General features: G+C 48.3%; 1 protein-coding gene across 7 annotated transcripts in view; it reads left to right on the top strand.

Moving 5' to 3' along the window:
- The window catches only part of MYLK (myosin light chain kinase), a 214,543-nt gene that overhangs the window by 35,968 nt on the left and 155,239 nt on the right, over positions 1-23,336 (top strand). The gene's annotated exons all lie outside the window — the stretch shown is intronic.

The raw sequence follows: 23,336 nt of genomic DNA, 5'->3' as shown, positions 1-23,336 counted from the left end.
TAATTATAGAAGGAAACATAGCTCGGTAGCCTGGGTTGAAACACGTGCCCTGCCCTCAAATCAGGACAGCTGAGAACGAGCTGTGAGTTTTCTGTCACCTCTTCCCTGGGAAGACCAAATAGTCCACTGAACCGCTCGTGCACCCGTGTGATGACCCAGAGTGGGGGACGGGACACCAGACCCCTGACTATAGCTCTGTCACTTTGCAAATGGTCCCTGGTCTCTTGTACTTTATTTATTTTTTTAATATTTATTTATTTATTTGAAAATCAGAGTTATGGGGTGAGGGGGCAGAAAGAGAGAGAGATCTTCCATCCCCTGGCTCACTGCACAGGTAGTCACAACAGCCTGGGCTGGGCCTGGCCACAGCCAGGAGCCAGAAGCTTCTTCTGGGTCTCCCATGTGAGTGACAGGGTCCCAAGCACTTGGGCCATCTGCTGTTGCTTTCCCAGAAGCAGTTAGCAGGTTGCTGCACAGTAGCAGGGAGCTGGATCTGAAGTGGAGCAGCTGGGACTTGAACCAGTGCCCATATGGGATGCTGGCATCACAGGTGGAAGCTTTACCCACTATGTGATAACGAGGGCCCTGGTCCTTTGTTTTTATTGGGCCTCCATTTTTTTCTGCAAATGGGCATGGCAATTCCTTGTGTGCATTGTACAAAAGATGAGGAGGTGAGAATATTGAAGAACGGCTGAAAGAATATCTTGTTGAGCCCAATGGGAAGACTTGGAATAAAAGGCTGAGAGCCCAGCAGGTTATGAAGTCAACTTGACACTGAGATACATGAGGACATCAGGGAAGTTTGCAAGGAACGTTTGTCGTGGGATCAATCACAGGGACCTATCGCCAGGACACGCTTTAGAAGCAAGGACACTTTAATGTGGGCACTTGCAAAAGATGAGGTTGAGAGAAACCCATGAGATGCACTCTGACTTCACGATGCAGGAGTGAGCTCTAGGAAGCTTGTAGACAGATGGCTCTCCTGGAACGGTGCCGTGTCTTGCCTTTGATTAAGCGGCAAGTGGACCACATGGTAGTCTGGAGAATCCAGGGACTGCTGCCTCGATATCAGTCTGGGCTGCACTGCGCTGTGTGCCAGGAACAGGCCTGTCTCCTTTTGTTTTGTTAAGATTTATTTTATTTATTTGAAAGGCAGAGTTACAGAGAGAGATGGAAGTAGAGAGATGTTTCATCTGCTGGTTCACTCCTCAAATGGCCACAACCATCAGATCAGGGCTGGGCCAAGCTGAAGTCTGGAGCCAGAAGCTTCATCTGGGTCTCCCATATGGGTGCAGGGGCCCAAGCACTTGGGCCATCTTCTGCTACTTTCCCAGGCCATTAGCAGGGAGCTGGATCAGAAGTAGAGCAGCCAGGACTCAAACCTGTGCCCACATGGGGTGCTGGCATGGCAAGTGGTGGCTTAACCCGCTGCACCACAACGCTGGCCCCAGACCTGTCTCCTTCAGAGTGTTTGCTAATGCATCTGACCTTGTAGTCCTGTCTGTCTTCTACTTGGGGCATTGCTGATGATGCTCCTAGGAGCGTGCTTCTTTTTGGTGTTGCCCTGACTCTGGTCCCCGTCCTCTCATCCTCACAGCTGCAGGAAAGAAAGGGCAAGAGCAATCCCCTTGGGGTTCAGAAGTGGTGTAGACAACGAAAAAAGGGAAGAAAGTCCTGATGTGTGCTGCAGCATGGATGAATGCTGAAAGCGTTCTGCTAAGGGAACCAGATGCACACGGCACAGCTTACACCTGTCCACTGATGTGAAATGTCCAGAAGAGGCAGCTCCGCGGAGAGGCCGTGCATCCTCGTTGCTCTGGGTGGGGGCAGGGGAGGGGCGGAGTGGGGAGCATAGAGACATTCTGGTGGCGATTGTGTGACTCTGTACTCAGGAAACAGCGAATCTCACACTGCCCACATTAAAACTAAACACCTGAGCAATGGATTAGACAGCAAAACTGATCGTGTCTCCTCTCCCATCTCCCTGCCTGCTGCATCTGAGACGAGCCCTTCCCCCACCCAGACAAGCACACAGTGGAGAGATGGTGATGCCTTTGCCTCCTGTGCTGACTCGGGCAGTGCGAAGGAGCTGGCCCTCTTAGTCATGTGACATGACCCCTTCTCAGGGGCCTGGACTCCACACCGTCCTGGACTCCACTGAGCACCGACCTGGAGCCCACACCCGGCAGTTTTGTGCTGCTCCGTGCTACTCCTTCTAGCAATACCAGGCTTCCTTATCGGGGAATGACAGCTTCTCTTTCTGTATTTCTGGGGTGTGAGAAGAGAAGTTGGCAGGTAGTAAAAGTGAGCGCCGCGGCTCACTAGGCTAATCCTCTGCCTTGCGGCACCGGCACACCGGGTTCTAGTCCCAGTCCGGGCACCGGATTCTGTCCCAGTTGCCCCTCTTCCAAGCCAGCTCTCTGCTGTGGCCAGGGAGTGCAGTGGAGGATGGCCCAAGTACTTGGGCCTTGCGCCCCATGGGAGACCAGGATAAGTACCTGGCTCCTGCCATCGGATCAGCCCGGTGCGCAGGCCGCAGTGTGCCAGCTGCGGCAGCCATTGGAGGGTGAGCCAACGGCAAAGGAAGACCTTTCTCTCTGTCTCTCTCTCTCACTGTCCACTCTGCCTGTCAAAAAAAAAAAAAAGTACATCATTAAAGTCAAAAAGGGTAATACTATAATATTTTTATTCATGGGTAGAAATGTGTGTCACATAAATTTAACCATTTTAGAGTAAACAGGAGCAGACATTAGTTTGGCAGTTGAGATGCCCACATCCCATATTGTAGTGCCTGGGTTCCACACCCACCTCTGGCTCCTGACTCCAGCTTCCTGCTAATGCAGACCCTGGGAGGCAGCGGTGATGGCTCAAGTCCGTGCTTGGGTCCTTGCCACCCACATGGGAGACCTGGATCCTGCTCCCAGCTCCCAACTTCAGTGCCATTGTGGGTATTGGGAGAGTACACTAGCAAAGGGGAGCATACTCTCTCGCTCTCACTTCTTTTCTCTCTTACTCGCTCTCACTTCCTCTCTGTCTCTGCCTCTCAAATGAATAAAATTTAATAGTGAACAGTTCAGGGTCACTGAATGCATTCACAGTGTTGGCTCTATTATCCTTAGAGCATTTTTTATGTGAGCATTCTGGTTTGCTTATGCAATGGCATTTCGGAGAGTTTGTGGAAAATGTGTATTATGAAAAAAACCTATGCATGGATTTCAAAACTTTTTACAGCAGAATAGGCTTATCTTTTAATTCCACTTTCCACAAGCTTTTTGAAGCGCCCTTGTGTTGATGACATTGTTGATTTTGGCATTCCGTGCAGACTGTCAGTCAGAAGGAGAGTGCTCCTTAAAGTCACACCACAGTGTTCCCTCACCGCCTTCCGCCTGCCTGGAATTAACCCAGAACAGCACCGTGGCAGCACGGTGGTGTCTGGTGTAGGCTGAGTATTTGAGAAAGGGAAATGCAGAGGAAGAAGCTAGAGAAGCAAGAGCTTGGTAAATCAGAGGGTTGCACATGTGCATTGTTCCTGCTGCAAAGGACACAAAGGACTGTTTGGCATCAGGAACGGCCACCTCCGAGGATCCCAGAATGAGGAAGCTGGTTGTGTTGATACCAGAGATGGAGCTGAAGGGGGATGTTCCTGATAAGAGAAGTCAGAAGTAAGATGGCGTGACAAGGGCTTTGAGGGGGAACTGGCAGTTATAAAAGACCAAGCACAAATGTGGGAACCCTCTGGGCACCATCATCGGTGCCTCTTGACCCTGCCTGCTGCAGCCCCTCCCTCGGGACCCCGGGAGGCATCCTGTTTCAGGTGCTCACTCTGCACCAGCCAGTCCAGCTGGTGTCTGTCTCATGACGACCTCAGCCCCTGGTAACCTGGCTCTGGCAGCATCTCCGGGTGAGTAATTTCTTTTCTTTTTTTTTTTTTTAATTTTTTTTTTTAATTTTTTGACAGGCAGAGTGGACAGTGAGAGAGATAGAGACAGAGAGAAAGGTCTAGGTCTTCCTTTGCCGTTGGTTCACCCTCCAATGGCCGCCGTGGCCGGCGCGCTGCAGCCGGCGCACCGCGCTGATCCGAAGCCAGGAGCCAGGTGCTTTTCCTGGTCTCCCATGGGGTGCAGGGCCCAAGCACCTGGGCCATCCTCCACTGCACTTCCTGGCCACAGCAGAGAGCTGGCCTGGAAGAGGGGCAACTGGGACAGAATCCGGCGCCCCGACCGGGACTAGAACCCAGTGTGCCGGCGCCGCAAGGCGGAGGATTAGCCTAGTGAGCCGCGGCGCTGGCCCCGGGTGAGTAATTTCTAAAGAGCATGCCTTCCAGCTGCTTCTCGGGCCCAGGCCAGTCCTCAGCACAGTGCAGGAAGTCTCCTCAGCCTCACTGTTGCCACTTTGCTCCCCTGTTTAAAAAATTGCCACCCCCAGGGGTGGGTCCAAGGACTTGCAGCTTCTTCTGAGGTTGGTGCAGGAAGCCTCCCATCTCCCGTGGCTGAGAAGCACAGTGCACACCAGAGATAGAGACAGTTCTAAAGCTTCCAGTTTCCCACTGCCCTCTGAGCGGGTTCAGCTTTGTGCTTGTTTTCATTCTGAAAAGAGATACAAATGATTGCCCGGCCTTCCCCTTTTTATGCGAGAGGACTTCATCCCTTCCTCCAACAAAGCTCTCTTTGTTTGTTTTTTAAGATTCATTTTTATTTTTGAAACAATAACAGAGGGAGAGAGATCTTCAATATGCTAGTTCACTCCCTAAATAGCCGCTACAGCCGGGGCTGGGCCAGGCTGAAGCTAGGAGCCAGGCGCTTCACCTGGGTCTCCTGCATGGGTGGCAGGTCCCAAGCCCTTGGGCTGCTCTCCACTGCTTTCCTGGGCACATTGATAGGGAGCTGGATCAGAAGCACAGCAGCCAAGACTCAAACCTGTACTGTGATGTGGGGTGCCAGCATGACAGGTGACAGCTTAACCTGCTGCACCCCAATGCTGGCCTCAGAGCTCTCCTTTCTTTCGGGTGACATTAGGGTGGGACTCCAGGTGCCCCCTGTGGCTTTTCCACCTGTGGCAGATCCTCTGGCGGCCGGTGCATAACCATGACATGGCCCTAGCCTTTTCCATGCTGGAGGTCCCTGTAGAGGCTTCCCTTGCTGCTCAGTGATACATTTGGGCTGAGGTCAGTTCCAGAGCTTCTGGAAAAGCTTTTTTATAACTAAAAGAAAAATAAAAAGACATCACTGGTGCCTTCCTATTCCATCTCCATCCTGCTTCCTGCCTTGTATTCAGATGTAATGCCTGGTGCTGTAGCAACCGTTTAAAAGCCATGAGGCAACAAGCGAGCACACTAAGGATTGCTTGGAGGTAGGGGCCCAGCACTGGAGGGAGCAGCAAGACCAGCAGCTGAGAGACAAGACTCCTGAGCCCAAAGACGGCCTCAGATAAGATCTTTGGCTGTGCTTATTCACACAGGGAGTTTTATGAAAGTATTCATGATAAGCGGTAATGAGATGCATTTGTAGACAGTATCTCCCTAAATCATGGGAATAAACTTCAGAGAAAACATAGCACCGAGATAGATGAAAACTGTCTCAGACACTTCCCAGTCTCCTGACATGGTGCAGAGCCTCACCCGTAGCTGAATGTGGCCCCGCAGTGCAGTCATCCTTCGAGAATTCAGTGCTCCCTGGCTGTGGCCTTTTGGCCTGGACCACAGGACCTAGGGTTTATGTCAGCCACATGGGCTTCAGGGGGCATCACTGTCATACCGGAGCAGCTACTGTTGGGTGAGGGCCTACTGATCTGGCCAAGGCCACCATCCCATCAAATGTGAGCTTTTTACCACATCAGTACCAACTTTTATACCAAGGCAACAGAGCCCCCACCCTGAGCCCAGGTGGATCCTCCCCACAGCACAGGACACCTGTCTGCCCCCAGGTCTGCCCCCATGAGCCAAACCAGGCCTCATGTGCTGGGTGTCAGGACCGTGGTGTTTTCTACCAAGTGGTCCTGAGCATGCCTGGCTCAGGACCACTTGGCCTGGGTGGGCCTCTCCCCATGGCAGGATGTGCTAGGCCTGTGGGGGTGACCAAGGGGTGGCCACTTGCTTTGGGGACAGCAAGGGAAATGAGGTTCAGACAGGGGCTCTGCTGTGTGCTCATGTGCCTAGGAGAGCCCCTGCCATGCAGGATGTAAGCAGGGTGGGAAGAGAAGTGCCCAGGACCGAGCCACCCACAGTGTTCCCTGCAGGCCTCAGAGCAGCTGGGGCTCCTCGTGTGTAGGTAGCCAGGGCCTTCACCGTCAGTAGTGTCCTTCTCCCAGCCACTTCTTCCCTGTTCACCTCCAACTCGGAAGTCATCAACTGAGGCCAGTATTGTGGCATGGCAGTTAAGCTGCTGCCTGGGACACCGGCTACCCGTGTAGGAGTGCTGGCTTGAGTCCTGGCTGCTCTGCTTCCCATCCAGCTCCCTGCCAATGCACCTGGGAAGGCAGCGGATGATGGCCCATGTCCTCAGGCCTCTGCCACCCACATGGGAGACCTGGATGGAGTCCAAGGCTCCTTGCTTCAGGCTGGCCCAGCCCTAGCTGTTGTAGCCATTTGAGGAATAAAACAGTAGATGGAAGATCTCTCAGTCTCCCTCTCTCTATCACTTTGCCTTTCAAATAAATAAAATAAATCTTAAAAACAAAAACAAAAACATTGTCACTTGCTATGTTTGGCACCAGGAGAAATTTGAAGGGAGTGTTGGACCCGCACCCAACGTGTAGGAGTCTTGGTGCTGGGTTCTGAAGAAGAGTGTGTGCATGTAAAAAGGCAGATGTGACCGTGTGTGTAACGAGTTGCTTGAACTCATTCTCTGAGCCTTTGCACTGTGGGAAGTTAGAAGAGGTTACGTGAGGCTTGCAGTGGCTTGGAAACGTGTCATGCTTGTAGCTGATGCCCTTCCAGTTTGTTCTTCCTGCTCTTACGTAAGTGACCTCCCTACAGTGCAGGTCTGACTCTGCCGCCCCTGTTTCCTGTCCTTGGACCCCGGACGGCTTCCCCTTGCGTGAAGCTCTCCAGCACCATCTGAAAGGTCATTGTGATCAGCCCCCAGCTTTCCTGCGTTGTCTCCTTGTCCTCCCTTCTCTTGTCAGACTTCAAAAAGTTCATGGAAAATGGAATTAAAAGGCAAGTTTATTTGGGCACAGAAAGTTTGAAATCCAGGCAGAGTTTTTTCATAACACACATTTTCCATGAACTATTTTGAAGGCCCCTGGATAGATCTGAGCTCTAGTGCCACTCCCCCAGCCCACCACCTGGCAGAGAAAGAGTAAACAAGAAAACTCCTTAATCTCTCGTGTCAGCTTGGGCTAGGAGAGTGATAGGAAGGGAACTAGCGCTTGTTGATGGCTTGTCAGGTCAGGCTTGCAATCCTAGTCATCTTATCCTCGTGCTAAGGTGGCTTTCCACCCCATTCAGCGGAGTGGGCACTCAGTGACTCCACGACTTGCCAAGGTTGTGCCAGCAAGCAGTGGAGCCAGTGCTCTGGGACTCTGATCTCGTGTTCCTTCAGCCACGTGCTACCCCCTCTTTCTTTTTTTTTTTTAACTTTTATTTAATAAATATAAATTTTGAAAGTACAACTTATGGATTATAGCGGTCCCCCCCCCATAACCACCCTCCTACCCACAAACCATCCCATCTCCTACTCCCTCTCCCATCCCATTCTTCATTAAGATTCATTTTTAATTACCTTTATATACAGAAGATCAACTTCGTATATACTAAGAAAGATTTCAACAGTTTGCACCCTCACAGACACACAAAGTATGAAGTGCTGTTTGAAGACTAGTTTTACCATTACTTCACATAGTACAACACCTTAAGGACAGAGGTCCTACATGGGGAGAAAGTGCACAGTGACTCCCGTTGTTGATTTAACAGTTGACACTCTTAGTTACGACGTCAGTAATCACCCGGGGCTCTTGTCATGAGCTGCCAGGGCTATGGAGCTGCCCCCCTTTCATGTGTCTCAGCTGGCTCCTAAACTCAGCGGGTGTTCCTTACTGCTCCCTGTACCCCCAGAGCAGCACAGCGCCTGCCACAATGGTGCTCACAGCTGTTTGGGTCTCCCGGGGAGCACCAACGGGGTGCAGGTCTGAGACGCAGCCCCTTCCTGGCCAGCCCACAGGGGTGCCTCAAGGTCAGGTCACCACTCGCCTGCCCCCTTCCCTCCCTCAGGTTGTGCCTGTATCAAGAATGCCCTTTTCCCTCCTTCTTACCCAGCCTCCAGATTCAATTTACATTCTGCCTCCTTCAGGCTGCTTGCCTTAAGCATGTTTATTTTTAAAACATTTTATTAAAGAACCACGGTTCTAGGATGTGGATGATTCCCAATAATCACATAAGGTCATTCGTGAGTGATAGCCACAGGAAAGAGTCGGCCACGTTGGCCTTTGAAAATGTATTATTGACTAATGATCTCTGTGCCTATAACTTTGTTACAAAGAAAAAGAGCATTTCAATGTAAGGCTATTTTTAAAACAAAAATGCAAACAAAAGAATTAAAAAGCGTTTTGGCGTGATGCTCGCGTCCACTCCCTAGAGGGAGCCGCTGATAGCAGTGTGGGGATCTCACTGGTTGATGTAAATATGGGCGTACACCTGCGTTCTGCGTCGGCCCTCGTGGACACACAGGGGCCCCCATGGACGCACTGCTCCTGTTTCACTGAAAGTCTCGCATTCTTTTTCATGTTAGCATGTAACCTCTCCCAGACCCGACCTGAGCTCTGTAGCCCTTGCTCCTCTGAATCCCTATATACTTACATGTACTTTTAGGACTCACTGTTACTGTTTGCTAATTCTTTTTTTTTTTTTTTTTTGGTGCCTCTAGCTTTATTATCTTCATAATGAAATAATTAAAATAAGTGATTTCCAACTTCTTTCCCAGCCCCAAGTTAATTCTATGACTTAAGTTTTTTTGGGTGGTTACTCTAATGATTATTTCAAAAACTGAAGATCATCAGTAAATTTTTCTTTTTACCCCCTCAGCAAACAAAACAAAAAATAACAAATTGTGTATACAGTTAATATAAAAATCAAGGAAAATGACACACTGAAATATTAATGATTAACTATACAAAGGTAGGAAATTTGGGAAGAGAAAGGTTAGTTTTTTTACAGTGTAAATAATGAGTGTTATTTTTAAAATGATTTTTAAAATTGCTTTTGGCTTTTTGGCTAAGATCAAGTGTAAAATGATTTTTAAAAATAGTATCAGGAAATAACACTAGAACTATATAACATCTAGATTTTACTGATTTAGTAGCAATTTCCAAGGTAAACTCAGAAATCAATTTGCACTAGTAAAAATTTCACTCCTGAGTCCGGCACAGCAGTGGAAGCTGATTTGTTCTGTGTGTGGCTGGGACGCGCAGAGGCTGGAGGCGGCTTCTGCAGAGTTGTGGGTCAGGTGACTGCTGCGTGGTAAGGAAGTATAAACCGTGCAGTGTTGGGCAGAAGAGCTCACCCTGGGATAAAGGAGGCCGGTGTCCTCACTGTTTTGTGTCTCCCTAAGGTCTCTCTGTGCTCCGTGGGGGTTGGAGCGGACAGGACATTCCTAGGATCTGAGTCATGGTAGAATACGTCACTCAGTGACGCAGGGCTTTCTCACCAGTCAAGAGACTATAATCTGACCCTGGTTGCTGGGCTGGCTATAGCTCAGCGGTTCCTTCGAACTACCAGCTACATTTAAGCTACTAAGTCAGCACGTCAGTGTTGGTTCGAGTCCCGCGGGCGCTCCCCAGCCTTTTTTTGCCAGTCTGTCTTTCGTTTCCCTATTAACTAGCCTTTGTAGAAAGCTTTGAGACCTCTCCTCTGTGCTTCTTTTTTTTTTCTTTAAACTTTTATTTAATAAATATAAATTTCCAAAGTACAGCTTTTGGATTACAGTGGCTTCCCCCCCCCATAACTTCCCTCCCACCCACAACACTCCCATCTCCCACTCCCTCTCCCATTCCATTCACATCAAGATTTATTTTCAATTATCTTTATATACAGAAGATCAAGTTAGTATATATATTAAGTAAAGATTTCAACAGTTTGCACCCACACAGAAACACAAAGTGTAAAGTACTGTTTGAGTACTAGTTATAGCATTAATTCACATTGTACAGCACACTAAGGACAGAGATCCTACATGGGGAGTGAGTGCACAGTGACTCCTATTGTTGACTTAACAATTTGACACTCTTGTTTATGGCATCAGTAATCACCCTAGGTTCTTGTCATGAGTAGCCAAGGCTATGGAAACCTTTTGAGTTTGCCAACTCTGATCTTATTTAGACAAGGTCATAGTCAAAGTGGAAGTTCTCTCCTCCCTTCAGAGAAAGGTACCTCCTTCTTTGATGGCCCATTCTTTCCACTGGGATCTCACTTGCAGAGATCTTTCATTTAGGTCTTTTTTTTGCCAGTCTTTCCATGCCTAAAATACTCTCATGGGCTCTTCAGCCAGATCCAAATGCCTTAAGGGCTGATTCTGAGGCCAGAGTACTGTTTAGGACATCTGCCATTCTATGAGTCTGCTGTGTATCCCACTTCCCATGTTGGATTGTTCTCTCCTTTTTAATTCTATCAGTATTAACAAACACTAGTCTTGTTTATGTGATCCCTTTGACTCTTAATCCTATCATTATGATCAATTGTGAACTGAAACTGATCACTTTGACTAGTGAGATGGCATTGGTACATGCTGCCTTGATGGGATTGAATTGGAATCCCCTGGCACGCTTCTAACTCTACCGTCTGGGGCAAGTCCGATTGAGCATGTCCCAAATTGTACATCTCCTCCCTCTCTTATTCCCACTCTTATATTTAACAGGGATCACTTTTCAGTTAAATTTAAACACCTAAGAATAATTGTGTGTTAATTAAAGAGTTCAACGAATAGTATTAAGTAGAACAAAAAATACTGAAAGGGATAAGGTATTAAGTTATTCATCAACAGTCAGTACATGGGCTGATCAAGTCACTGTTTCTCATAGTGCCCATTTCACTTCAAAAGGTTTCCTTTTTGGTGCTCTGTTAGTTGTCACCGATCAGGGAGAACATATGATATTTGTTCCTTTTGGACTGGCTTATTTCACTCAGCATGATATTTTCCAGATTCCTCCATTTTGTTGCAAATGACTGGATTTCATTGTTTTTTTTTTTACTGCTGTATAGTATTCTATAGAGTACATATCCCATAATTTCTTTATCTAGTCTACTGTTGATGGGCATTTAGGATGGTTCCAGGTCTTAGCTATTGTGAATTGAGCTGCAATAAACATTAAGGTGCAGACTGCTTTTTTGTTTGCCAATTTAATTTCCTTTGGGTAAATTCCAAGGAGTGGGTTGGCTGGGTTGTATGGTAGGGTTATATTCAGGTTTCCGAGGAATCTCCAAACTGACTTCCATAGTGGCTTTACCAGTTTGCATTCCTACCAACAGTGGGTTAGTGTCCCTTTTTCCCCACATCCTCACCAGCATCTGTTGTTGGTAGATTTCTGTATGTGAGCCATTCTAACCGGGGTGAGGTGAAACCTCATTGTGGTTTTGATTTGCATTTCCCTGATTGCTAGTGATCTTGAACATTTTTTCATGTGTCTGTTGGCCATTTGGATTTCCTCTTTTGAAAAATGTCTATTGAGGTCCTTGGCCCATCTCTTAAGTGGGTTGTTTGTTTTGTTGCTGTGGAGTTTCTTGATCTCTTTGTAGATTCTGGTTATTAATCCTTTATCTGTTGCATAGTTTGCAAATATTTTTTCCCATTCTGTCAGTTGCCTCTTCACTTTCCTGACTGTTTTTTTTTGCAGTACAGAAACTTCTCAATTTGATGTAATCCCAATAGTTAATTTTGGCTTTGACTGCCTGTGCCTGCGGGGTCTTTTCCTTTGCCTATATCTTGCAGGGTTTCTCCTATGTTCTCTAATAATTTGATGGTGTCTTAGATCTTTAATCCATGTTGAGTGGATTTTTGTGTAAGGTGTAAGGTAGGGGAATTGCTTCATGCTTCTGCACATGGAAATCCTGTTTTCCCAGCACCATTTATTGAATAGAATGTCCTTACTCCAGGGATTGGTTAGATCCTTGATCAAATATAAATTGGCTGTAGATGTTTGGATTGATTTCTGGTGTTTCTATTCTGTTCCATTGGTCTATCCATCTGTTTCTGTACCAGTACCATGCTGTTTTGATTACAACTGCCCTGTAGTATGTCCTGAAATCTGGTATTGTGATGCCTCCGGCTTTGTTTTTGTTGTACAAGATTGCTTTAGCTATTCAAGGTCTCCTATGCCTCCATATGAATTTCAGCATAATTTTTTTCCAGATCTGAGAAGAATGTCTTTGGTATTTTGATTGGTATTGCATTGAATCTATAAATTGCTTTTGAGAGAATGGACATTTTGATGATGTTGATTCTTTCAATCCATGAGCCTGGAAGATTTTTCCATTTTTTGGTATCCTCTTCTATTTCTTTCTTTAAGATTTTGTAATTCTCATCATAGAGATCTTTAACGTCCTTGGTTAAGTTTATTCCAAGGTATTTGATTGTTTTTGTGGCTATTGTGAATGGGATTGATCTTAGCAGTTCTTTCTCAGCCGTGGCATTTCCTGTGTATAAAAAGGCTGTTGATTTTTGTGCATTGATTTTATATCCTGCTACTTTGCCAAACTCTTCTATGAATTCCAATAGTCTCTTAGTAGAGTTCTTTGGATCCCCTAAATAAAGAATCATATCATCTGCAAAGAGGGATAGTTTGAGTTCTTCCTTCTCAATTTGTATCCCTTTAATTTCTTTTTCTTGCCTAATGGCTCTGGCTAAAACTTCCAGAACTGTATTGAATAGCAGTGGTGAGAGTGGGCATCCCTGTCTGGTACCAGATCTCAGTGGAAATGCTTCCAACTTTTCCCTATTCAGTAGGATGCCGGCTGTGAGTTTTTCATAAATTGCTTTGATTGTATTTATGAATGTTCCTTCTATATCCAATTTGCTTAGAGTTGTCATCATGAAAAGGGTGTTGTATTTTATCGAATGCTTTCTCGGGATGACTAGGGGAAGAACTGTTCACCAACATGTGGACGAAGAATAGTGACATTCCTGGTGTAGGTATCAGTCAGTACCTCAGAGGATAATCCTTTCACCTGGCCACAGGGTGGAGATGTATTGGATGGGCTGCCCCTGGCTCCATGGCCAAGCACACCAGGTGGAGCCTCCCAGCATATGTGCCCCACCTGGAGTTTCCAGTCAGCTCCTCATTTAGGGAGCTGGGACTACACTCAAGGGGTGGGGAAACACACCACACTACCTTGTACTTGGGAACAAGTTCTTCATGGGCTGTGAACAATTATTTTACTGCCACTATATATTTGTGTCGAGTATAATATTACTAGCAAGATTGTTCTGTTTTTTAAAAGAGATTTATTTTGGGGCTGGTGCTGTGGCATAGTGGGTTAAAGCCCCGGCCTGCAGTGTCAGCATGTCATATGGGCAGGGTTTGAGTCCCAGATGCTCCGCTTCCAATCCAGCTCTCTGCTATGGCCTGGGAAAGCTGTAGAAGATGGCCCAAGTCCTTGGGCCCATGCACCCACATGGGAGACCCAGAAGAAGCTCCTGGCCCTTGGTTTCAGATCAGCTCAGCTCTGGCTATTGTGGTCATTTGAGGAGTGAACCAGCAGATGGAAGACCTCTCTCTGTAACTCTTTCAAATAAATAAAATAAATCTTAAAAAAAGAAAGATATTTCTTTATTTTGAAAGTCAGAGTGTGAGAGAGAGAGAGAGAGAATGAGAAAGAGAGATCTTCCATCCACTGATTCACTCCCCAAATGGCTGCAATGGCCAGGGCTGAGCCAGGCTGAAGCCAGGAGCCAAGAGCTTCATCTGAGTTTCCTAAGTGGGTGGCAGGGCCCCTAGCAGTTGTGCCATCTTCTGCTTTCCCAGGTACATTACTAGGGAGCTAGATCAGAAGTGGGGCAGCCAGGACACGAACCTGCACCCATATAGGATGCAAGCATTGCAGGCTGTGGCTTTATCTGCTATGCCACTATGTTGACTCCAATTGTTCTGGTTTTTAAAAAATTTTTAAATTAATTTATTTATTTGAAATGCAGAGAAAGAGACAGAGAGATCTTCTACCTGCTAGTTTATTCCCCAGAGTTCAATATAGCCAGGGCTGGGTCAGGCTGAAGCCAGGAGCCTGGAACTACCTGCCATCCACCTGTGTCTACCAGGTCTATGGCGGGGACTCAAGTCCTTGAGCCAAAACCTGCTACCTCCCAGAGTGCATTAAACGGGAACTGTAATCAGAAGCAGAGCTAGGACTCGAAGCCAGGCCTCTGATGGGAATACGGCTGTCCCCAGCAGCATCTTAACCACTGTACCAAATGCCCATCCCTTGTTCTGATTTCTCAGGTCAGCCTGTAGGCATGCTCAGAAGTGTCAATGATAGTTACAGAACAGAAAGTGAATCCTGTGAGCTTTGGCAAGCCAAAAATAAAGAAACAGTGGTTGGTAAGGTAGAGACAGCAAAAGAGGAAAATATAAGGACACTAAAGTCCTCATCTTACCATTGGAAGTGAAGAAAAGTCGTCTTAACTTGAATGGGTTTAAGTATATGTGGATTAGAACCATAATGATGGAGGTGAAAGTGATCAACTCATGGGCCATATGTGGCACACAGACTCTTTGTGTTTGGCCATCAGTATTTCTCAAAAAGTTTGAGCTGAGAGGTACAGATGGAAAGCTTACATGTACAATTCACTTATAAATGACCTTCCTAAAAAAAAAAAAAATAGCATGTGGCAGCATTGCCACGTGGCCACACTTGTGTCCAAGCATGGCTTTCCCAGGTCGCTGCAGTCCCCACCAATCCCAGTCATCTCTCAACACTAAGGACAAGTGTCTGCTTCCAATCAAGGCTTCACCGTTCCCCTCACCATGTCTGCACTCACAGAGGGAAACTGGGAGATGAGCAGAAGGACGTCTCTTGTCCCAACTCTGCATACTTGTGTCCTGCCCAGCTTCCATAGGCATCCGAGTTTGTGATCTTTCCAGAAATAACCAGTAAAAGTTCTAATAACGAAATCAGGACTGGCAGGGGCAGATGTTGTGATACAGGAGGTTAAGCCACCAGCTGGCACGCCAGCATCCTAGCGCCGGTTCAAGTTTCAGCTACTCTGCTTTTCATCCAGCTCCCTGCTAATGCACCTGGGAAGCAATAGAAGACTGCTCAAATATTTGGGTTCCTGCCACTCATGTAGGAGACCAGATGGAGTTCCAGCTCCTGACTTTGGTCTGGCCCAGCCCTGGTTGTTTTGGGCATTTAGGGAATGAACCAGAAGATGGAAGATCCTCTCTCTTTCTCTCTCCTTCTCCCTGTCTCTCTCTTTCCCTCTCCCTCTCTCCCTCTCTCTCCTCTTGCCCTCTTCCTTCATTGCTCTTCCTTTCAAATAAAAAAAGGATAAATAAAAATTTTTAAAAAAAAACTTGCAGGAAGGAGGCAGTGTAAGTCAGAGAAATTCTTTGGCATTCATAGTGGGACTCCACTCACTGCTCTCTAAATCCTCAGATCAAGGAAAAGACATAGAGATGTCATCTAGAATTATGGAGTTAATGAGAAGAGGAATAGAAAGATGACTTCAAGAGTTCAACCTGGGAAGTGATATTTTTGCAGGCACAGGAAAGACTGCAGAGGAAAAGAGAAGTCACTGGCAATTTTATACACTCAACTTTGACCTTTTGCTTATGTTCTTTTTGCTTGAATTTTTTTTAAAATCATAGTTAGGAATTACCACTGCAATTTTTGAAAGGCACAATGAAAACGCCTGTGAGAAGACTTGGTACAGCTAGCTAAGTTCAGTGTCTGAATTTTCTTTGATTAATCATCCACGAGGCATACACAGTTTACGATGAAAGAAATGAAGAAAGTCTGGGCATGGGAAAATATGTAACCCTACATCAAAATATATTACACAATGCTGCTGGCAAGTAAACAAGTGGAAATTCAAATACCTTGAAAGTATTTATGTAGCTGAAATACCAGCAACTGAAAGATACCAAGAGCCCACTGACAGGGCTCTGGGGAGAGAGGCGACACTCTCCTCTGCTGGCAGCTCTGATGACTGGCCAGCCTTCCTGGGGCCCAGACTGGCCAGATGTCACAGGGGCAGTGAGACCACCAGTGCGCTCTGCCAAGAAGTCTGCTTCCGCTGCTCTGCCCTGGCTCCTCCTGGGGAAGAAGGAAAGGCATCGTACAGAGGCATTCTGAGCAGTGGTGTGTGTGCTCAAAGGGAGCTCGTTAATCAAACATCAATAAGGCAGCTATCACATGAGCACATGCTTGTCATTTTTGGTAGGTGCACCCGTAAGTGACACCGGGCACAGTCTGGCCACCTCCACATACAAGCATCAACGTGTTCCCTGCCTACCATGGGCAGAGGACTCGGAACCATGTACATAGCATTGTTTTTTTTCTTGCACATCCTGCAAGTGTCCATGTTTCTGAAAGATCTACGCGGTGGTTCACCTCCTGGGGAAGAGAAAGCTGGCACTGTGTGCATGTGTCTGTCTCCCCACTAATGAGGCCTGTAGGCCCCTATTGTCTTAACATGTTTCCAATTATCTCCACTGTCGGCCTGGGCATGGAAACAAAGCTGAGTGGCAAAATGAGCCCAGAGAGACGGGGCGTGCAGATGAGGTCTCCTTACTCTGTCAGCATGGCCAGAGGGAGGAGGAATGAAGTGCTGGGTTTGGCAGTCGTCAGCAGGGATCTGCCCAGGCAGGGGACGTAGTACCAGCATCTGCTTCATTAGCTCCCATGCAGAACTCAAGATGTTCTGATTTCTTATAATATACAACTTCCTTCCAACTTTAAAGTTAGTCATTGGGACGTTGCTTTCATAAAAGTGACCACGAGTAAAGTTTCCTCTGCGTGCCAGGCACGGCCACTGTCTCCAGTGATCCTGCAACCCAAGAGTGACCAACGTGGGTAGTGACAGACGGAGCTCCTTCTCCTCTAGGAAACTTTCCCTGCTCTTCCAGCCCACTGTCTTCTTCACTGCCACAGTCTGAGGCGGGGGGTTGTATTCTGCACTCTACAGTTTAGAATTTAATTAGATGATTAACATAATGTGTGTGGAAAGAGCCCTGGAGTGTGGTTCCAGTTCCAACATAGTTGTCTTAAAACTTTCAACACACCACTGACCCCCCCGCTCCCCAAGTCTCAGATTCCTTCTCGTACAATCACAATCCATGTGCTCCTTAAGGCCCTCCCGCAATGGCAAATCCCGCGATCCGGTTTACTGCAGTGTGTTGTGCTCTGTCACAGCTCTGATTCTTTAGAACGTGCCTTGTACCAGCTCCAGGTGGGTGTCCAGTAAAGAGAGATTGTTCGCCCATCTGTCAGTTTTCTAGATATCCATCTTGTCTCACTGAAGTCACATTCTGCCTATAGTTAAGATAGATCTGGAGTGTGGACCTGAGGGTTACTGAGCACTGTTCACAGGGCTGGGCACTGTGTTACTTGTTCAGAACGGGAAGAGTGGGGCCGTCACTTGGGAGGATGCTGTACCTGGGACCTGCAAATCAGATTGGCCAAGTAATTGTGACAGTGGACCTCCCCCTCCTTTAACATGGTGTTGTTTATCCAAAGTCTACTTACATCTTGGCATTAGGGCTTTCTTTGTAGCTTGCTCTGATAATGTCTCATGTTTCACGGTTTGCCGTGCATTTGTGTAGCATTCTACAGCATATGAAGCCCTTCTAGGCTTGTCTGAGAGTAAAGGGTGCCAATTACCCTCTCTCCCATTTCTTAACACATGGGGAAGGAGACACAGGTCACATGGAGGGAAATGAATGCAGAGTGGGCCAGTGACTGTGGGAGCAGGGTGCTCTCCAGGAGAGCATGGAGACAGAGACCAGGCTTGTACTCGCCTACTTTGAGCTAGATCTGTCCAACCCCCGAGGACCCCAGAGGGTTAAGGCTGGCTGGTGGAGCTGGGCTGCCTCCTGGTGTTCCCAGGGGTGCCTCTCAGCCCCTTCATCTACTGTGAGGTTCTTTCGGCAAGCAGCTTTTGACCACTTCTTGTCTGGCCAGGTGCCTTGTTCTGTGTTCAGGAGCTCAACCTGGCGTTTGGCTCTCTCTACAATGCCCAGCCTGTGCCCTGGACCCACACTCTTCTCAGATGCTCTGCTGGCCAGGCCCATGTTGGCCTTCACCATCCCTACGCTTTGCCTTTTGGACTTCTGTCATCCTTTCTTTCATTCATTCTTTTTTTTTTAATTTAAATCATCATGAATCTTTTTTTTAATATTTATTTTATTTACTTGAAAGGCAGAATTACAGAGAAGCAGAGGTGGAGGCAGAGAGACAGAGAGAGAGAGAGAGAGGTCTTCCATCTGCTGATTCACTCCCCAGATAGCTGTAATGGCCGGAGCTGGGTCAGTCTGAAGCCAGGAGGCAGGAGCCAGGAGCCAGGAGCTTCTTCCGGTTCTCCCATGTGAGTGCAGGGCCCAAGGACTTGGGCCATCTTCCACTGCTTTCCCAGGCCGTAACAGAGAACTGGATTGGAAGTGGAGCCGCCTGGTCTCCAGCTGGAGCCCACATGGGATGCTGGCTGCAGGAGCAGCTCTACCCACTACGCTGCAGGGCCGGCCCCTGTTAGGCTTTCTGAGTCTGTGGCTCAGACTCAGAGTGCTGTACTCAGATTATTCCAAATGTCACCTCTTCTGGGGAGTCCATCCTGCTTGTCCTCACCAGTCATGGTCTCTGGGCCTTTTGAATCACCTGGAGGTTTCTGCTGTTCCATGCCTTTGCCTTTATGTTCTAGTTATTTCTAGGATGAGAACCTCTTGAAGACGGGTTGTTATTCACTTCTGTAAGCATCCAGGATGGTGCCCTACCCAGGGCAGATACTCAGTGAAGTTAGGCAAGGGTGGACTTAAGTACACTGGGCACTATGGTCAGCCTGGTGATGCCAAGGTACCATCTTCTGTGAGCTTCCTCCCCGGGTGTGTGTGGGCTGTTGTAGGGAGCTGGCTTCCCTGAGGACTCACTGCATGATCTGGGAGGAGGCCTGGACTGGGGGTCATGTGCCTGGATCTTTGACTCCAGCTGACCCCAACCTCTGGGCTTTAGATTTCTCCCCTGTGAAATGAGGAGGTCAAACCAGGCGATGCCGGTGCCCCTCCCTGCTAGAACATTCCTTGGTGCCATAAAAATGAAGCTGAAACAGGACTGGAGAGGAGGGACCTGGTGGTTTTGTTACCACACTCACACATGGACCCCAGTGCTGTGTGGAAGTGCGATGCCTGTTGGGGCTGTCCCGAGACACGGTTTCAGGGTAACTTGGTTCAGTGAACGCTAGTGCCCTTGGCATTGAGAGAGGGCAGAGAACCCAGATGCTGCCTCTGCAGGCAGGGGACTCACCCTGCACAGGTTCTCCTTGGCCCTCTCTCCACGCGCCGGCCCTGGGCTCCAGGATGCTGTGTGGGAAGGGAAGAGGCCAGCTCCAACGCTGCCTCTCATACCCGAGGGCCCCTTCAAGTCGGTCCCTGTCCCCTCCTCCACTCAGGACCCCTGGCATGAGAGGGGGTGGGAGCCACGATGCTGAGTAGTCACGGGCAGCTGGGTGAGGGACACGAAGGAGGAACAGCGGCCTCACTTGTCTTTCTCAGTTGGTGACATTTTGGGTCCCAGGGCAATTCCCCTGGGAGACACAGGCACTGTCCTCACCCAGAGAACCCTGGCAGAGCAGGGCAGGGTAGGGCAGGCCTGTGGAGGGCTGGCCTTTAGGTGCAGACACGGGGTCCCAAGCCAGGGTGGGCTGGCTGTGAAATGTTAATGACTTGGCTCAGCCCACCCCCCAAGGAGCCAGAGCCAGGAAGGCAAGGTGAATCCGTGGAAATGTGGATCCTGGTGTAAAAGGCCCAGGGCTGAGGGCAGCCAGGCACCTGAATGTACTCTCTACTGCCTGTCACGCTGGGCTGTGTCACCCGCCCATGGTGGGGACGTCGAGACCCACTGGGATCCTGTAAGAACAGGGGCGAATGACCCGGGCCACCCTCCTTGGTGATAACATGAGCCGACCCTGCCCCGTGTGTTTAGCAGTGTGACGTTTTGGAGTTTGTGGTGAAATTCTGGACCCCTTGGTGCCTGAGTCAGCAGAGGCACTTGGCAGAGCATGTTCTCCAAGTGGGCACCCGGCCCCATGGAGGTGAGGCCAGGAAATCTGCGTCCAAACACACATTCCCGAAGCAGGTGACTGCAAGCACCCAAGTGACGACTGCTGCTCTTCAGAGCTGGGGACAAAGGTCACACGAAGTCCCAGCCGTCTGTGGTGGAGCATTTGGGAGGCAGCTGAGCCCCTGCACCTTGCTGGGCTCACTTCTGACAGTGGGGTGTCTGATGATCTGGTGTCATGGGAAGGGGTTTTCTGTGCTCCAGCACGTAGTGGGCTCATAGATCAGTGGTCTTCAACCTCTGCTTCTTTTCTCTAGCATGCCACAAGGAGCCCCTCAATTGAAAGGTAATAGGTATAGGTAATAGATGTAGGTATAGGCTCTATATCTGTTTATATAACACAGTAAATGTACATATGCACTTATGCAGAAAGTTAGATTTTTTTTGTCCCTCTCCACAAAACCAATTTTTATCATCTCCTTTGAGAATGCATCTTTCAGAAGAAATTCTTTTTTAAAAATTTTTTTAATTGGCTGGCGCCGCGGCTCACTAGGCTAATCCTCCACCTTGCGGCGCTGGCACACCAGGTTCTAGTCCCAGTTGGGGCACCGGATTCTGTTCCGGTTGCCCCTCTTCCAAGCCAGCTCTCTGCTGTGGCCAGGGAGTGCAGTGGAGGATGGCCCAAGTCCTTGGGCCCTGCACCCCATGGGAGACCAGGAGAAGCACCTGGCTCCTGCCATCGGATCAGCGCGGTGCGCCGGCCACAGTGCACCGGCCGTGGCGGCGATTGGAGGGTGAACCAACAGCAAAGGAAGCCCTTTCTCTCTCTTTCTCTCTCTCACTGTCCACTTTGCTTGTCAAAAAAAAATTGTTTTAATTATTTGAAAGGCAGAGTTACAGTGAGAGAGAGAGTTTCCATCCTCTGGTTCTCTCCCCAAATGGCTACAATGGCTGAGGCTAAGCCAGGCTGAAGCCAGGAACTTCATCTGGATCTCCCACGTGGGTGCAGGGGCCCAAGCACTTAGGCCATCTTCTGCTAGTTTCCCAGGCCATTAGCAGGGAGCTGGATCCGAAGTGGAGCAGCCAGAACTTGAACTGCTGCCCATATGGGATGCCAGTGTTGCAGGTGGTGGCTTATCTGATTATACCACAATGCCAGCCCCCAGATGAAATTTCATAATGCCAAGAATCTTCTGTGGGAGTAGAGGTTAGGGGCCAGAGAAGAGCAAGGGGACAACCTGGGTAGGAAGTGATAAAGCTTGGGAGAGAAGAGCATCAAGAAGCGAGCACTGAGCAGTCTGGTAGAGTTGCTGGAGATGGGCTGCGGATTTGACAGAAGCTTCCTAAAACTCTCCCTTCCTTAAAAACAGACCCATTGGCTCAGGAGATGCAACCACAGGTTATAGCCTCTGTGGGAACTGGTAGGAACTGGAGAGGCTGCGTGTAGATATGATCTCAGCTGTGCACAGGCAAGGGAGGCAATCTGAGTTTTAAAGTTGGTGAGAGATGCTATGGGGGGCCGTGTCTCTGTCGTCATTCTCTGCTCTGTCATTCTGCCTCTGCTGAACTTGGGTCACCGCCGTTGTCTGCCTGCCCTTGTTCCTGAACCACCCGAGGTTCTTCTGCTCTTCACCTTGTCTCCCGTGTGGCCTGCATATCTCTCTCTTGTGCCCACCGCTGTGTCCAGGTGAGGGATGTGACCTCAGGGGTGAAGAGGGTGAGGGGAGGCACTGAGCTGTGGCAGGGTACAGGTGAATGCCTCTGGGAGGCCCAGTTCACCTTGACCTCTACTCCAGGGAGCAGTGGCCAGCCCCATGCTTGTAAACATGTGCTCGCCGGAGCCCAGCTGATCATAAAATGCCAGGGCAGGAAGCCAAGTCCCTCTGTGCAGCAGGGCGAAGGGAAGAGGAGAGAAAGAGTACAGCCTTTTCAGCCCGCAGAGCTGGACTTGAATTGCTTCTGTTTCTGTTCTCTGAGCCCCACTGCTGACGTGGGAATAATGCTTCCTGCTTGCATCATTGTTGCAAGATAGACGCCACAACAGAAGTGCACCAGCACAGAGCAGTTGCCTAATAAAATCATGGTCAGTATTCCAGAGAGGTCCCTCCATCCTCAGAGATGTTTCAGAGCTTCCCATGGATTCCTGTGACCACAGAAATCACTGAACCCTGTGTCTCCTATGTTTTCCCCTATGTATAGTCTATGGTAAACTTTATAAGTTAGGCACAGTAAGAAATTAGCATTAATAACTAATAATAAAGTAGACAGTTTTCATAATATCCTGTAATAAAAGCTATTTAAAACATATGAATAGTTTATTTCTGGAAATTTCTATTTAATATTTTCAGATTATGGTCAATTGGGGATGACTGAAACCTTGGCTCAGGAGGGGAGTGCCTCAATAATTCGATGAGTTGACTCATCTATCTGTAACACCGCTCTGACGATCATGCTTCAAGAATGTTTTAAAGTACAGATACAATATGCACACTTAAGAAAATTTAGGAAAGCAAGGTGGGTGTTGTGACACAGCCAGTTAAGACGCTGCCTGGGCACCCACATCCCGGGGCAGAGGGCCTGGTTGGGGTTCCAGCTACTCTGCACTGGTGATCTTGTTTCTTCCTAATGTGCCTGGGAGGCCGTGGATGATGGCTCAAGTACTTGGATTCCTGCCACCCTCGTGGGAGACCCAGATGGAGCTCTTGGCTCCTGGCTTCAGCTTGGCTCAGCCTTGACTGTTGTGGGCATCTGGGGAGTGAAACAGCAGATGGAAGATATCTGTTCTCTCTCCCCAACCACCACCTCTTCCTCCCCTCCCCCTTCACTCTGCCTTTCAAATAAGTAAATCTTTAAAAAGAAATGAAATAGAAAAAAATTTAGAAGAGCAAAAGTAGAAAGAAGGTTAAAACTACCCTTGGTTCTGCTTTGCAGTAATGGTCTCTGTCATCATTTTGTTTGCTAGTTGTGTTCTGTTTCTCTTATTCTCAATGTAGAGGTAACTGCAGTATCTACAGGGGCCAGTGACTCGCTGGAGGGCTGCAGGTTTGGAGTCAGACTAGACTGTTGTTGATTCAATCCCAGCCTTTACTGGCTGTGGCCTTGGAAAACCTGCTGGTTACCCTCTAAGTTGTTTTCCTGTATAGAAAAT

This window comes from Oryctolagus cuniculus, chromosome 4, assembly GCF_051225735.1.
Source record: "Oryctolagus cuniculus isolate XC-2025 breed Fujian yellow rabbit chromosome 4, ASM5122573v1, whole genome shotgun sequence".
Lineage (NCBI taxonomy): Eukaryota > Metazoa > Chordata > Mammalia > Lagomorpha > Leporidae > Oryctolagus > Oryctolagus cuniculus.
This window is presented reverse-complemented; position numbering and strand designations above follow the sequence as displayed.